Source organism: Pan paniscus, chromosome 16 (genome assembly GCF_029289425.2).
Source record: "Pan paniscus chromosome 16, NHGRI_mPanPan1-v2.0_pri, whole genome shotgun sequence".
In the NCBI taxonomy this organism is placed as follows: Eukaryota; Metazoa; Chordata; class Mammalia; order Primates; family Hominidae; genus Pan; species Pan paniscus.
This window is the reverse complement of record NC_073265.2, coordinates 73860134-73875325: the sequence shown is the minus strand read 5'-3', so window position 1 is coordinate 73875325 and position 15192 is coordinate 73860134. Positions and strand designations below refer to the sequence as shown.

The 15192-nt window shown below is 51.1% G+C and overlaps 1 long non-coding RNA gene across 1 annotated transcript; it reads right to left on the bottom strand.

Annotated features, from left to right (window-relative positions):
- Positions 1-532: 532 nt before the first annotated feature.
- Positions 533-14959, bottom strand: LOC134729099 (uncharacterized). The gene is made up of 3 exons (XR_010109984.1): positions 14825-14959; positions 10389-13539; positions 533-613 (listed from the first exon to the last, which is right to left on the bottom strand). It is a non-coding gene; the product is annotated as an uncharacterized LOC134729099 (long non-coding RNA).
- Between the last annotated feature and the right edge of the window lie 233 nt (positions 14960-15192).

Below are 15192 nucleotides of genomic sequence, written 5' to 3'. Positions count from 1 at the left end.
CCTCTACACCTTTTCAGTGCTGCCTCAAAACTGCAACGTTTCCTCCAGCAAAGACCACATTAGACTTTGGTGCTATTTCTCTTTAGTATCATGACAGGAGACCCTGGGAAAGGATATTTGGTCAGCACTAGATTCTGTGAGGGTGAAGATCCTGGAAGCAGGGGATTCAGGGAAGGTATGGACCTCAGGAGCAAAGGATTCTAGGAAGGTGTGAACTCTAAGAGCCGGGGGTTCAGGGAAGATATGGACTTCAGAAGCAAGGGGTTCTAGGAAGGTGTGAACTCTAAGAGTAGGGGATTCTGGGAAGGTATGGGCCTCAGGAGCAAGGGATTCCAGAAAGGTGTGGAACTTGGGAGCCGGGGATTCTGGGAAGGTGGAGGCACTGGGAACAGGGGATTCTGGAAGGGTGTGGGCTTGGGGAGCAGTGTTTCTGGGGAGGTTTGGGCTCTGGGAGCAAGACATTCTGGGAGAGTGTGAACCCTGTGAGCTGGTGACTCTGGGAGAGCCCTGGCCATGGGCACTGGGAACTTACCTTCAGGATCACCCACTGCATGAGGCCCACGTGGTAGAGAATGGATATGACACAGCTGAAAAAGACAATGATGGGCAGAACCTGCCGGGAAGGAGATCATAGGACCGCAGGTTAGAGGCAGGCAGGATGCAGGGTGCCAGGCGGGGCCCAGGAGACCCCAGACAGCCCACTCCATCCCAGGCCTTGCCACTCAGATGCCTGACAGGATCCGGGAAGATGCTCTGAGATCAGTGCATGAAGTCCCAGGGTTCCACATGCAGGGCCTCTTTGGAGGCAGCCTTGTCCTCTCGGCTCCCCTCTAAATAGTGACCAGCCGCCAGACCACCCCCTCTCCTCAGCACAGGTAGGCCTGTGCTGTGGTAGGGTGGGGCCTGAGTGTACTACTTTTATCTCCTGCTTCTTTGTCTCTAAAAGGGGAGTAAAATGCCCACATCTGAGGGTCGTTGTGAAGGTGGCAGTGTGCACCCTTCTCCATGAGCTCAATCCTTGGCCTCAGACTCTGGCCTTAACCTCCCTCTCATGCTTTGGGCCTGAATGAGGGGACCCTCATCGTTCTGGTGCTCCACTTCTGCTCAGCACCAACAGGCTCAGAATTAGGCTTATCCTGGACCTGAGCCAGCATCTCCTCCCATCACCCCATTTCCTATTATTAGTACCAGGCTTAACACTCCTCTTCCTTCACTCCAAGCTCACCCATTCTCCCTTTAGAATTTCTCTCACACCCATTCCTTCTTTTCCAGGCCCAAGGAAAAGGAGGTTGCTTTTCTGCACCCTAGTCTTTCTTTACTGTAGTCTGATGTTTAGTAACAAACTGGCAAAAAATGGAGAGGTCTTTTAGTGGAAGACTAGTTTCATCACCTAGGATACAGACATACCCTAGTGCACTAAAGGTCAGGAAACAAGAATGCAGAAGCTCTCTATGGGCAGCTGTGGACTGATTTCCAAGATATGTTGTTAAATGAAAAAAGAGAAGGTGTACCACAAGAGTGTATGCTATGCTGTTATGTGGGTTTAGAAAGGGGGTGGGGGGTAGCCATGCACGATGGCACATGTCTATAGTCCCAGCTACTCAGGAGGCTGAGGCAAGAGGATTGCTTGAGTCCAGGAGTTCAAGGCCAGGCTGGGCAACATCGTAAGGTCCCCTACCTCTCTAAAAGCATGTGTGTGAGGGGCGTTGTGTGTGATCTTGTATGGGCACAGGAATCATTAGAAGGATGTGCAAGAGGCCAGCAACAGCAGGTGCCTTGGGGAGGGAACTGAGTGCCTTGGGGGCCAGGGATGAAAGGAAGTTTTCTTTTTTACCTTATACCCTTTTGTGTTGGAATGTTTGCTCTATTCTGTGTCCTGTGTTCCCAACAGTTTAAAATAGTCATGTAGAACTGGTAATAGCATGGGAGCAGTCTTATGCTACAATGTTAAATGGGAAAATTGGAATATTAAAATTATAGAAAGAAGCACTCCCAGATAGTCAAAGGATTTGTTTCTATGTGCTGGGGCTATGGAAATGTTGTTTTCTTTTTTCTTTATTTCTGAATTTCTCATCTGTTCCTACTTTTTTTTTTTTTTTTTTTTTTGAGACAGAATCTCACTCTGTTGCCCAGGCTGGAGTACAGTGGTACGATCTCGGCTCACTACAGCCTCCGCCTCCTGGGTTCAAGTGATTCTCCTGCCTCAGCCTCCCAAGTAGCTGGGATTACAGGCGCTTGCTGCCACACCCAGCTAATTTTTGTATTTTTAGTAGAGACAAGGTTTCACCATGTTGGCCAGGCTGGTCTCGAGCTCCTGACCTCAAGTGATCTGCCCACCCCATTCTCCCAAAGTGCTGAGATTACAGGCGTGAGCCACTGTGCCCAGTTGTTCCTAGAATTTTCAATAATAGGTGGACATTTCTCAAGGGAAGGAGCATAGGCAGGAGAGGTTTGTGGGAAGATCAGTTTGGCTTTGAACTTTGAATTTGAGATGCCTGTGGAATACCAAGTGGGCAGCTGGATAAAAGGGTTAGGGACATCTGGGCCAGGCTTTGGCTTGGGGCTCTTTCATAAGATGTACAGGTTGGCCCAGCATGGTGGTTCATGCCTGTAATCCCAGCACTTTGGGAGGCCGAGGCAGGAGGATTGCTTGAGCTCAGGAGTTTGAGACCAGCCTAGGAAACAAAGCAAGGCCCCCATCTCTACATAAACAAATTTTTTTTTAACAGCTATGTATGGTGTCACACACATGTGGTTCCAACTGCTCTGGAGGCTGAAGTGGGAGGATTACTGGATTCCAGGAGTTCGAGGCTGCAGTAAGTCATGATCATGCCACTGCACTACAGCCCAGACAACAGAGTAAGACCCCATGTTTGAAAAAAAAAAAAAAAAAAAAAAGGCCAGGCATGGTGGCTCACACCTGTAATCCCAGCACTTTGGGAGGCCGAGGCAGGTGGATCATTTGAGGTCAGGAGTTCGAGACCAGCCTGGCCAACATGGTGAAACCCCATCTCTACTAAAAATAGAAAACAATAAGCCAGGAGTAGTGGCGGGTGCCTGTAATCCCAGCTACTCGGAAGGCTGAGGCATGAGAATCGCTTGAACCCGGGAGGCAGAGGTTGCAGTGAGCCGAGATCATCCGACTGCACTCCAGCCTGGGGTGACAGAGTGAGACCCTGTCTAAAATAAGAAGAAGAAGAACAACAACAACAACAACAACAGGTTGAGGTGGCTGGTGGATGCAATTCACTGCAGAAATAGCCCTGAGTGAGAAGAGCAGGAGCTAAGGACAGGGCCCTGTGGTCAGTGTGTCATTAAAGGGTGAGAGGGGAAGGAGGAGCCTGTGAAGGAGACAAAGAAATAGCCAAAGGCTGGAGGACGGCCAGAAGAGAGGCAGGATGGAAACCGAGGGGCAGCTTTCAAGAAGGGATAGTCACTAGCACTGTGTCAGGGGCATCAGAGAACTCTGGAACGGTAAGGACTGAGCCAGACCCCTGGGACTTAGCAACTTGGAGGCGCCCATGATCTAGGTGAGAGCAGTGTCAGAGGAAGGGTGGGGACTGAGGCTGATGTCAGTGAGCCAAGGTGGAAGTGAGACATGAAGAAGGGGAGACCACAAGAATGGACAGCCCTTGCAAGAAGCAGCACTGTGCTCACTGCCGGAGACTGGTGAGGGCCCGGCAAGGGCTGCTTTTATTTTTTAAGGAGGGAGAGTCTTGAGCAACCAAATTTAGGCTCTAGTTCAAAGTAAACTGGGATTACAGAATGGACCCTGAAGAGATTGGAGATTCTGCCCGGGCAGCTGGGAGGCAAGCCCTGCTGAGGCCTTTTCTTTCTCCTGTCCCTTCCCAGACCAATGCTGCAGGTTGTATCTGGACTTGCTCTGCTGTCATCTGTCACCAACTTCCCTGTGGTGGGGAAGTCACCCGACAGAGAACACCAGAACTGTGCCCCGTGACTCCTCCTCCCGCCTGGGGCTAGAAACACCTCCAGCACGGGTAGGATGACATCATCCCACACTCCTGGGACTGAGATGCAGAGAGGGTCACGTACTGTCTAGACTGCTTGTCCAGTGGATCCTGAGAGGGACTGCAGGGCAGCTGGCAGGCCTGCAGGGATGGGCCCACGCCAGGAAGGAGAGTGCCCGGGGCATCAGGACCCCACTGCAGCATTGGGACTTTCTCCTGCCAGCAATCAAAAGATTTTCTATCTGTGAGACGGAGAATGGTGGAAGAGAAGCTATGTTTTGGATTAAGTGGGGCCTGTCTAGGGAGGGGAGGGGAATGAAAGAGAAAAGAGGTGGCCCCAATTTTCTAAGGTAGGATAGAATATTAAATAAGGTCCCTGTGGCCAATATCATCTTACAGCCCAGGAAACACCTCTGGGGCCTGCAGGATGTGAGATGGCAGAACAGGGCAGCAGCTCGAGGCAGTGCTGCTGTGGAAAGGGGAGGCAAGTGCCATTAAATTCCACTGTGTGCCAACCACGAGGGCCTGTCCTGGGCCAGGTCCCTAATATGTGGGGACTCATGAATCATCACAGCATCTGTGGTGGATGTAACTGTCGCCACTTCACAAATGGGCACACGGAGGCTGTGAGATCTTGGCTACCCACCCGAGGTCACACACCTGCAAAGAGGCAGATGCACCTCCCAGCCACCATGCAGATTGCCAAGGTCCTGCCATGCCCCTTAGGAGGTTTGCCCTGGGAACAGTCCTGGAGGCTTGTTTCTCTGCCTTCAGGGGCAGCATGCATCCCTGCTGGAAACTGAATGTCTGTGTCCCCCTAAATTCATATATTGAAACCAAATTCCCTAGGTGATGGTATTAGGAGGTGGAGCCTTTGGGGGTGATTAGGTTATGAGGGTGGAGCTCTCATGAATGGGATTAGTGCCCTTGTAAAAGAGGCACGTGGCTCACGCCTGTAATCCCAGCATTTTGGGAGGCTGAGGCCAGAGGATCCCTTGAGTTCAGGAGTTCAAGACCAGCCTCGGCAATATAGTGAGACCCTGTCTCTACCAAAATTCAAAAAAATTAGCTGGGCATGGTGGCATGTGCCTGCAGTCCCAGCTATTCTGGAGGCTGAGGCAGGAGGATCACTTGAGCCAAGGAGATGGAGGCTGCAGTGAGCAGTGATCACACTACTGCACTCCAGCCTGGGCAACAGAGTGAGATCCTGTCTCAAAAAAATAAAAATAAAAAATAAAAGAGGCTCCAGAGAGCTCCCTCACCTCTTTTACCATGTGAGGACACAGACGACCAAGTGGGCAGAGAGCAAAGTGGGCCTCAACAGAATTCAACCTTGCAGGGACACTGATCTCAGACTTCCAGCCTCTAGAAGTGTGAGAAATAAATTTCTGTTGCTTGTAACCACCCAGTTTATGGCCTCCTGGATGGACTAAGGCAGTCCCCTTCAAGGAAGAGCCAAGTAAGTCCTGACCACTGCCTTGTAGAAATGGCTTTGGAGGCTGGTCCTGCTAGTACCATAACTCAAGGAAGAAGGAAATTCTGGCTCTTCTAGGCCAGTGGTTCTCAGCACGTGGACCAGCAGCATCCTTTGAGAATTTGCTAAAAATATTTTGGATTTAATAGGTCTACAGTGGGGCCTGATGTTTGGCCTTTCCAGATGCTGCTGGTGCAGCTGACCTGGACACCACACTCTGACAACCACAGCCCTGGAGACTAGATTAGACGCTCTGAGCAAACTTCATCACCTGGGCCAAGAAACAGGCTTTGAAGGCCAGATAAACCCCACTAAGGACACGGCCTGCCCCCTCCTCTCCCTGGAGGAAGCTGAGCCAGGGCTCCTGCTGACTTTCTAAGGCTGTCTGGGCAAACCCTCATGTCTCCAGACCCCAAGGCTTGAGCACTGTCGACAGTGCCCTGTCACCAGCCCCAGGCCACAGTGAGCCACTAAAACCCAAAGCTGGAAGATGCTCGGGGCAGCAGCTGTGGTGCACACTGTACCAGTACCACCGCCAGAAAGTGGAAGGGACTCATCTCCAAGTCCAGAGCAGCTGCATTTCTGGCTGTCCCCTAGCTACGCCTCCTGATTTCCTGTTTGTGCCATCCCTTCGCCCAGAATGGCCTCAGCATTTTGCCCCTCATTCCCATTTCTGCCTGGATCCTGGGTTTTCAACAAGATGCCTCCTGCCTCGGCTGTCCCATCTCCCTTCTTTCAGCCATCCCACCCCAGGCTTCATTTACTTCCCATTCCCTTCACCGAAAACCATGCTTACTAAGGTTACCAGTTACCCCTTAACTACCAAATCCAATGATACCTTTTGGTCCTTATTTGATCTTTGTGTGTGTGTGTGTGTGTGTGTGTGTGTGCGTGTGCAAAATTTGGCACTGTTGACCACTGGGGACTGCAGAGTCTACATCAGACATCCCGAAACTCTCAGGAGATGAAGACATTTTCCTTGACCCTAGGGGTTCCTCCAGAGAAAATCTGAGCAGCACTGCTGAGCTTAGCAGTGGGTGCTTGTTCCACAGGCTAGAACAATAGTGAAAGAATGAGAGTCTGCTCCCGGGTCAGCCAGACCCAGGGGAGTATGATCATGCGGGTGGAAAGTTACTAGAAGGGAGACAGAGCCAAGGTGGAATGACTAATCCAGCTGATACAGCCAAGGGGTGACTGCCACGTCCACTGTGCTGGATTCCAGGTCCAGGGCAGGCTGAGGGCTGAAGAAGCCCTAGGGAGAGACTTTACTTCCCCCCAGAAGAGAGCAGCTGGACCATGGCCCAGCAGGAAGCAGCTTGGATTCTGAAAATCTGAGTGAGCTCAGAGAAGACTTCCCCAGACTGAAATTGGCCAAAGGCCTTGGACTAGGTCTGTATGATTCATAGAAAGAACAGAGAGAACTTCCTGAGTCTTCTGTTCAGCTCAGCATTCAACAAAACCACCCCTACCTTGAGGGCAAATCCCAATAACATGTGTGTGATATAGGGGAGAGGGGGAGGCTGAATAAAATGTTGTGATTAGTGAGAAAGATAATTCTGTGGCCACAGAGCATTTATCCTAGTCCTCCTTCCTCTTTCCTGGCATTGCTAAGGATGGTGCATCAGCCAATACACGGTCCAGGAATTTGTCCAGAGGACAGGGCCTACCAGGGGCCAGGAAACTGCTGGTGTTTCGCTGGGAAATGCTGAGGCTGGTTAATGATAAACCCACCTCACTATCATTTTTGTCTTAACCGAACATTCAACTTCAAAGTTTTTTGCCACCACTGATACATTTTTATTTTCTTCTTCTTCTTCTTTTTTTTTTTTTTTTTTGAGATGGAGTCTCACTCTGTTGCCTGGCCTGGAGTGCAGTGGTGCAGTCTCCGCTCACTGCAACCTCCATCTCCCAGGTTCAAGTCATTCTCCTGCCTCAGCCTCCTGAGTAGCTGGAATTACAAGCGCCCACCACCATGCCTGGCTAATTTTTGTATTTTTAGTAGAGATGGGGTTTCATATTGGCCAGGCTGGTCTCGAACTCCTGAACTCAAGCGATCGAACCACTTCAGCCTCCCAAAGTACTGGGATTACAGGCGTGAGCCACCACGCCCAGCCTAATGGATACATTTTTAAATGATCATTTTTGTTATTCAGAGTGCTTTTTGTATTTGGAGGAGAGACATGAGGCCGTTGATTTCTGCTGATAGTATGAGGAAGAATACGTCCCTTAACCAGAACTCCAGGGGAGGGGTTCTAGCTAGTATGAGGAAGAATACGTCCCTTAACCAGAACTCCAGGGGAGGGGTTCTAGCTCTGGCTCTGCGCTAACTCACTGTGCCATTGCGGCCAGCGCACTGCTCCTCTCTGGAGCTTGGCTGGACCATCAGTAATACAAAAGGGAGGCCCCAACACCACTGAGCTCCCTCCTGGTACCAACGGTCAAGGAATCCATGATTCTAAAGGGTGATTCAGGGAGAGATGCAAGCAGCAGGTGTGTACACATCCTTCCAGAGAGGGAGGCAGGCTGGGAGGAGACATAGCTAATGTGGCCAGGGGGCAGACACAGAGGCAAGCCCAGCAATGACGCAGGAGAGACGCGGGCCAGTGGTGGGTGGGGGAAGGCGCTCTGGCGGACAGCAGCTGCGTGGCCCGCCCAGCACCTCTTCCCCTGCTTTTTGGCTAACGAGGCTTTAATTTCCCTTTGGGAAACAGCTTACCTGCCCATCCAGTGAACTCTGCCCTGCACTGTGGACACACCAGCACATTCTCACCTCCATGCTTTGCCCATGCCATTTCCTCTTCCTGCCTAGCTCAGTCTGCCCAAATCTCTTCTGTCCTAAACTCCATGTCAAATGCTGCCTCCTCAAGGAGTCTCCCTCACGGTCTCTTATTAGAAGAATCTCTCCTTATAGGCACTCCTCAGGCCCCTCCGTTACTGCACTTGAACGCAGCTGCCTGGGGAGGTTGAACTGCAGAGTGTCGGGTGTGTGTGTTTTTGTTTTGTTTTGTTTTGTTTTGTTGAAATGCAGTTTCGCTCTTGTTGCCCAGGCTGGAGTGCAATGGCATGATCTCAGCTCACTGCAACCTCTGCCTCCTGGGTTCAAGTGATTCTCCTGCCTCAGCCTCCCAAGTAGCTGGGATTACAGGCATGCACCACCACACTTGGCTAATTTTGTATTTTTAGTAGAGATGGGGTTTCTCCATGTTGGTCAGGCTGGTCCTCCCAACCTCAAGTGATCCGCCTGCCTCAGCCTCCCAAAGTGCTAGGATTACAGGCATGAGCCACCGCGCCCGGCTGAGTGTGTGTGTTTTAAAGTGTAAGAAGCTGTGGGAGCCTCCCTGCCTGGGTGGACGCCAGAAGTCACCCTGAAGCAGACCTTACTTGTCTTTTCTGAAACCTCGGGTACCCCCGCATTGGTTATGCAAAGGTAAGGGAGCAGCTGCTCGTTACCCTAAAGGAATATGGTATTAGGGGCCTTTGCGGGGCTGACATAGGCTCCCCCTCCCAATATTCTCCCTATGCAGAACTGGTCTCAGAAAACATGATGGGCAAATTTGCCCAGGGGGCAAGAAGACTTCAGAGAAGATAGGAACCTGGGCCCCTCCCTTTCCTCCTAGGGCTGACGATGTTAGACTGGACATTCCCTAGGAGTCTGCTGGCACAAGAGATGCTAAGGCTCCAAGGGGAGCTCACCAGAGGTCAGGGTCAGGGTCAGGGGTAGGCAGGAGGGTCTGAATTCATGATCTGGCTCAACGCCAGCCCAGAAGTCCACAGCTAAGTCCATGGCTTGGGCCAAAAGTCTCCTGGGTCCAAGACCCCCAGCAGGGTGGGGAGACTCTGGGAACAGTGGCCAGCATAATGAAAAACAGCAGAAACCTCTGGAACCTGCACATGGGGTCTTGCATAGCAGCTCCATGGTGATGGCGGTCCCGGATGTACCAGAGTGGGCAGCCCTGATTTCCCTCTCAGTGCCACGCATCAGTGGCAGAAAACTGGGGCCAGCTACTGGGTAAGTGGGGCCCAAGTCTCTCTCTTCTGCCTGGCAAGGGAGCTTAAGCCTAGAGCAAGCTGGTCTTAGACAGTTGGAGTGTAAGACAGGCAGAGGAGGGCTACACTAGAGTTCTTACTAAACAAGGCATTTCGGTGCTTAAACAATGAACTAGGGAAAAAAGAATACAACCACAGCTCCACCCAGAACAGTGAAGCAGTCCCACCAGTAGCATCCTCATCCTCCGCACAGGCTGCCCTGTTTTTAAATTAGGGTTGGGGCTCCACCATTAGACAATAAGGTCTTTGAAACAGAACAGTGCCTTTATCTCCATTTCCCCTATAATATTTTGCAGTGCAGTAAATGTACAATAGATTTTTGTCGGAAGAAAGAAAGGAAGGATGGATGGAGGCAGGGAGGGAGGGAAAGTGGGATCGTAGGTTGAGGAGGACACAAAGGAGGGAGCTGTTGCAGCGGGACTAGTAAGGGCTGGCTTCCTGGCAGAGGTGGCCTGTGAGGGGCCCTGAAGGAGGAGCGCCTGAGAGGATCATTTGAGCCTAAGCCTTCCTGGAAACTGCTCTTTCTGGGCCCAGAGTCTCTGCAGCACATCAGGGGCTAAGGTCTCAGCAGGAGCTGTCCCCATGACCCCTACCCCCACTTCTTGTCCTCAGCTACTCAGTAATTCTATAATTTGGAGGTTCATCTCTAAGAAAAAAACATACAGAAATATCTTACTTTTGCAAATTTTACAAAATATAGCAAAAACATCTCATGAGGTGAACATTGCTGGGCTCCTCCCGGGCCCCAGGCTTAAGGTTCACTAACTTCCCAGTATGGCGACCTCTGCCCACGGGACTCCTCCCCTCCACCTGGGCCCCCACCATGCCCAGACTCCCCTCTAGCTGGAGTCGCTGGGCGGTGGCTGCTAAAGGCCTCTGGGACCCTGAGTCAAGCTGACCTGAAAGGCAAAGACATCCTTGACCAGCGCCTCCCCAAACACGAAGCTGGAGCCGGCCTTCGTGTAGCTCAGGAAGATCTGAAAGAAAAAAGCAAAACAAACAAAAACAGGCAGTGAGGCTGGGAAGGGAGGAGGGAGGAAGCAGCGGCCAGAGACAGGCGGGTTGGCCCAGGGACGTAGTCCCCCCAGGCCCTTATCCGGGGGGGCACCACCTGGCAAGGTGTGTTAAAGCTGCTGTCACGGGCACTCACTCCTAAGCATATTTGCCAAAGAGACACCTTTCTGGTCAATTTTAAAGACATGCTCTGCAGGCTGGGTGCAGTGGCTCACACCTGTAATCTCAGCACTTTGGGAGGCTGAGGCAGGCGGATCACCTGAGGTCAGGAGTTCGAGACCAGCTTGGCAAACATGGTGAAACCCCATATCTGCTAAAAATACAAAAATTACCTGAGCATGGTGGTGGGCACCTGTAATCCCAGCTACTTGGGAGGCTGAGGCAGGAGAATCGCTTGAACCCGGGAGGCAGAGGTTGCAGTGAGCCAAGATTGCGCCACTGCACTGCAGCCTGGGCAACAGAGCGAGACTCTGACTCAAAAAAAAAAAAAAAAAAAAGAAATGCTGTGGGAGTTATTAGGACAATAAAGAAGAGATAACAGAAGAAGTAACCATGAGACATGTGAAGAAGGCAGTGCCTCTTGTGCCGCTCAGGCCCTTGACAACCAACGGCAAAGCCTCCCCTCATCTTGTCCCCATCCCGGGCTTGTGGCCTTGGAGTCTGAGCCCAGCCATGCTTCTACAGGAGACTTGTGTTATATCCTGAACTTGCAATGTGACTGCAGGGGCAGCAAGTCATTTCTCTTGTTCAGGCCTCAGTGTTCCCATCTATAAAATGGAGACATGACCAGAAAAGAAACTCTCTGTCTTTTCCTCCACACCCTGTACAGTTACTGTCAGCGAGGCCAGCAGGTGTGCACATTCCTGGACCGGCAGGGTTCTCATGCTCCACCCTGCACAGAGCACAGGGAACTGCAAGCTGGTGAGAGGGAGGTGAGTAGATTAACATATTTAACCTATGTCCTTGATGATTTATATTTTTTAAAGTGTTAAAAATACAAAAATTAGCCAGGTGTAGTGGCTCACGCCTAGAGTCCCAGCTACTTGGGAGGCTGAGGTGGGAAGTTCCCTTGATTCCAGGAGGTCGAGGCTGCAATGAGCTAAGATCACGCCACTGCACTCCAGCCTGAGTGATGGAAGTGAAATCCTGTCTCAAAACTAAACTAAACTAAACTAAACTAAAATTTAAAAAAGGCCAGCATGGTGGCTTATGCCTATAATCCCAGAACTTTGGGAGGCCAAGGCGGGCAGATTACTTGAGCTCAGGACTTCAAGACCAGCCTTGGCAACATGGTGAAACCCCATCTCTACCAAAAATAGAAAAATTAGCTAGTCTCATAACCTGGTTTCAAAATAAATAAACAAATAAATAGATTTAAAAAAAATTCTAAGTGTTAAATAAAGGAGACCATTAGTTTGGACTGAGCTCCTGCACTACTCCCAACAGACCAAACCACAATGGAATCACTCATGCTATAAAGTTCCACATCACAAGTCAAAACTAAGCTGTCTTCTGACCTTCCAAAAAATCAGGAGAATGAGACAGATAGCCAAATCCCCAAATGCAGCATGACAGGCAGTCCCCTCAGCTGTGACCTTTATAAGGAAAGTGACCTTGAAACAACCAATCTGCTTTTTATTTTCTGTTTCTGCTTTCTTCAGCCTTTCTCTGTCTATAAAGCCAACCTCCTCCGCTCAACTCATTGGAACACTCACTGTATTTTTATAGAATGAGGTGTTGCCTAATTCTAAAATCACAAATAAAAGCCAATTAAGATCTTTAAACTAAATTTGTTCTAATTTTCTTTTGACAAAAGTAAATCATGATAGTTGCACAACAAGTGTGCATGAATTTAATGATACTTAAAGGGGTTAAAATGGTTGATTTTATGTTATGTATATTTTACCAAAATAAAAAACAGAATTGGCTGGGCACCGTGGCTCAAGGTGAGATCACTTGAGCCCAGGAGTTTGAGACCAGCCTGGGCAACATAGGGAGACCCCGTTCCTAAAAAAAAAAAAAAGAAAGGAAGGAAGGGAAAGAAACAAACAAACAAACAAACAAACAAACCATGTTTTAATTAGCTTGGCATGGTGGCTTACACCTGTAGTCCCAGCTACTCAATACTGGGGAGGCTGAGGTGGGAGGATCACTTCAGCCCAGGATGTCAAGGCTGCAGTGAGCCATATCCACACCACTGCACTCAGCCTGGATGTCGGAGCAAGACTGTCTCAAAACAAAACAAAATGGGCCCAGGTGTGGTGGCTTACACCTGTAATCCCAGCACTTTGGGAGGCCGAGGCAAGCGAATCGTCTGAGGTCAGGAGTTTGAGACCAGCCTGGCCAACATGGTGAAACCCTGTCTGTACTAAAAATATAAACATTAGCCAGGCATGGTGGTGGGAGCCTGTAATCCCAGCTACTGGGCAGGCTGAGGCAGGAGAATTGCTTGAACCAGGGAGGTGGAGGTTGCAGTGAGCCAAGATTGCACCACTGCACTCCAGCCTGGGTGACAAAGCGAGACTCCTTCTTGAAAGAAAAAAAAAAAAAAAAAGAACAAAAATGTATAACTTCAATAAACGTTATTTTTAAACACACACACACAGAAGTAAATCATTTGCAGATTTGGGGTTTTTTTTTTTTAGCACTTTTAACTATTACAATTTCCAAGTTACTGCTGATTGCAGACCCAGCCTCTGGAAAGACTACTCTATTGGGGCCTCAGTACCAGGCGTGAGGGAAGTGGCAGCTGCACTGCCTGGCCCCCAGCTGCCCACCTGGTCTGGGGCCCCAGTCCACCCCACCCTCCAGGTCCCAAGCCTTCTCTATGGCCTCACCACCGACTTTTCCCCCTGCCAAGTGGCTTCTCCCCTACTCCCAGTAATCTAAGATGCTCTGGGCAGCCAGACCCCACATACCTACCCGGATCTGCTCGCCCAGCCACTCGAACGCAATGAATCCTGGTTCTGTTCTGATGACGAGGAGTCCAAGTACAAACTGCAGTCCAAGTCCCCAAGACACGGCCCTCCAGGACACCTACCACCCCACCCAACAGAAAGCTGAGTTCAGTTCCTTGGGGGATGGGCAGGGAGCCGGGTGGGGGTGAGAGCAGGGGGCATTGGCCTGCCCAGAGGATGGGGCTGGAGCCAGGCAGAGTACTAGGCCTGTTGCCAGTGGTCACACCCTCCCTGGGATTCAGAACAGGCCATGTGCTTGGTAGGAATGGGCCTGGGCAGTGAGGAGGGGTGGGCCAAGATTCTAACCAAGAACTCAGGTGAAACCGGACCAGCCTTGGGCATGCCACGGCACTTCGTCTCCTGGTCATCACTGCCAGAGATGTGGCCTGGGGGTCTGGCCTCAGGATCAGCACCAGACTACTCTGGGCCCAGCTCCTCCCCAGCTCGTGTGAACCCTGTCTGCCTGACCGTCTCCAATCTCTCCTCCATAGGCTGGACTCCCAGCCGCCTCGACCCCGACTCTCTCCATGCCCACATCCCACGCCCCTCCTAGCAGACAAGAGCTGGGCTCCTCAGGTTGCTGTTCCTTGATGAGCATTTAATAATTCCTTAGCAGTGAGTCCAAGCTCAGGTGTGTATCATAAGCTCCTGGGAGGCTTGGCTGTAGCCTGGGGAAGGTGGTAGCCTCACTGTGAAACAGGGAGGGATCTTATGCTACGGAGGCAGAGAGAGAGAAGATTCCATCTGCCTATGGCAGGGCCCTCCCAAATGGGTGCGTGGCTGCCTGAGCGTACATCAGAATTTAGTCTACATCAGAATTTAGTACACATCAGAACTGTGCTTGCTGACAGGATGATTGCTGCCCTTGCCCCTGAGTTTCTAATGCAGTGGGCCTAGGGTGGGGCCTAAAAAGTTACATTTCTGGCAAGTTCCATGGAGGCGCCGCTGTTGCTGGCCTGGGGCGCAGACTTTGAGAAGCACTATTTTAAGCTAATGATTCCAGGAAACCCTTGGCTCTGCAGACAGACTGGAGTTCTGGCCTGTGTTTTCTGTGGTTGGGGGTGGAGGTGGTTCCTGAGCCTACAGACCTGAAGACCAGGATTAGACTGACCAGAGGACATGTCACCAAGGAAACAAATGTCCTGGTGGCCTCTGAGTCTGAAAAAAAAAATCCCTGCTGGGGATTTTGAAGACTTCTGCTTCACAGGAAGCCTATCCTGATACACACAGGCCTTCTCCAGGCCCTGGGCCTCCAGGGCTCTCCCAACAGGAGCATCTGCCTATACCCCAGCTCCCAGATCCAGCCTAGGGGCAGAAGAGAGAGGCAAACACTTCCAGCCCTGGGCCCCACAACTAGCACTCACTGCGCAATGATGCTTTGAGCAGGCAAAGAGGAGAGCGATGAACACGCAGATTCCTGCGAAGGACACCAGTTGCTCAGGCCGCTGGGAGGTGTCCAGAGACAGCCACAGGACCAGACCCAGGAAAGCAGCAAGAGCTAGGCCCCTGCAGGCAAGAGGCAGAAAGCCATCACCCTCAGCATTGCACCCCCACCCCACCCACACACAATAGCACCCAGGGACCCAGAGAAAAGGTGCTCAGGGCTGGGAGGAGGAGAAACAGCACAGTAGAGTGGAAAGAGCACCAGCTCTGGAACCACATGCTGGGAAGGGCTGACCTCGCTGTGTGACCTCAGGCAGATCACCTTGCCTCTCTGAGTCTAGTTTCCTCA